Here is a 482-nt window from a genome sequence, read left to right on the forward strand (position 1 = left end):
CATAGCCCATTGAGTTTAGATTATTTTTTAAAAATGAAAATCCATAAACGCTAAATGCTACCGTAGATGTGACAGTATTGCGAAAATGACGCACTGCTGTTGCAAATAAGCGCCTGGGGAAGAGTCGCAACAATCCCTTTCATCGCGATAACGCCCCAACGCATTCCTTCCGGTTTGCAAGATCGGCCGTGCGTGCATGCGTCTGCATCAGTGATCAGTCATCTGCGTCACTGGCCAGTTTTAGTTTATCTTAATTTCTTCTTTATCCTAAATCTTTTTATCTTTCTTTTTTTGGCGCAAGAACGATAAAAAAATAAAAATCAACAGTGTTGTTAAAAGCACTGTGACGATTTGCCTTTAGTTTTGAATTTAGTTTTGAGGAAATGTTTTTACGTTGATGGAGGGAGGCTGGGAAAGGAACTCCGAGGCCGTGTGTTTCTGTTTTACATCTCATTTTCGGGAAATATTATCTCGCCTCTACT

At 40.2% G+C, this 482-nt stretch overlaps 1 protein-coding gene across 1 annotated transcript in view; it reads left to right on the plus strand.

Annotated features, from left to right (window-relative positions):
• The window catches only part of LOC119587353 (extensin-like), a 21076-nt gene that overhangs the window by 237 nt on the left and 20357 nt on the right, over nucleotides 1-482 (plus strand). The gene's annotated exons all lie outside the window — the stretch shown is intronic.

Source organism: Penaeus monodon, chromosome 22 (genome assembly GCF_015228065.2).
Source record: "Penaeus monodon isolate SGIC_2016 chromosome 22, NSTDA_Pmon_1, whole genome shotgun sequence".
NCBI lineage: Eukaryota > Metazoa > Arthropoda > Malacostraca > Decapoda > Penaeidae > Penaeus > Penaeus monodon.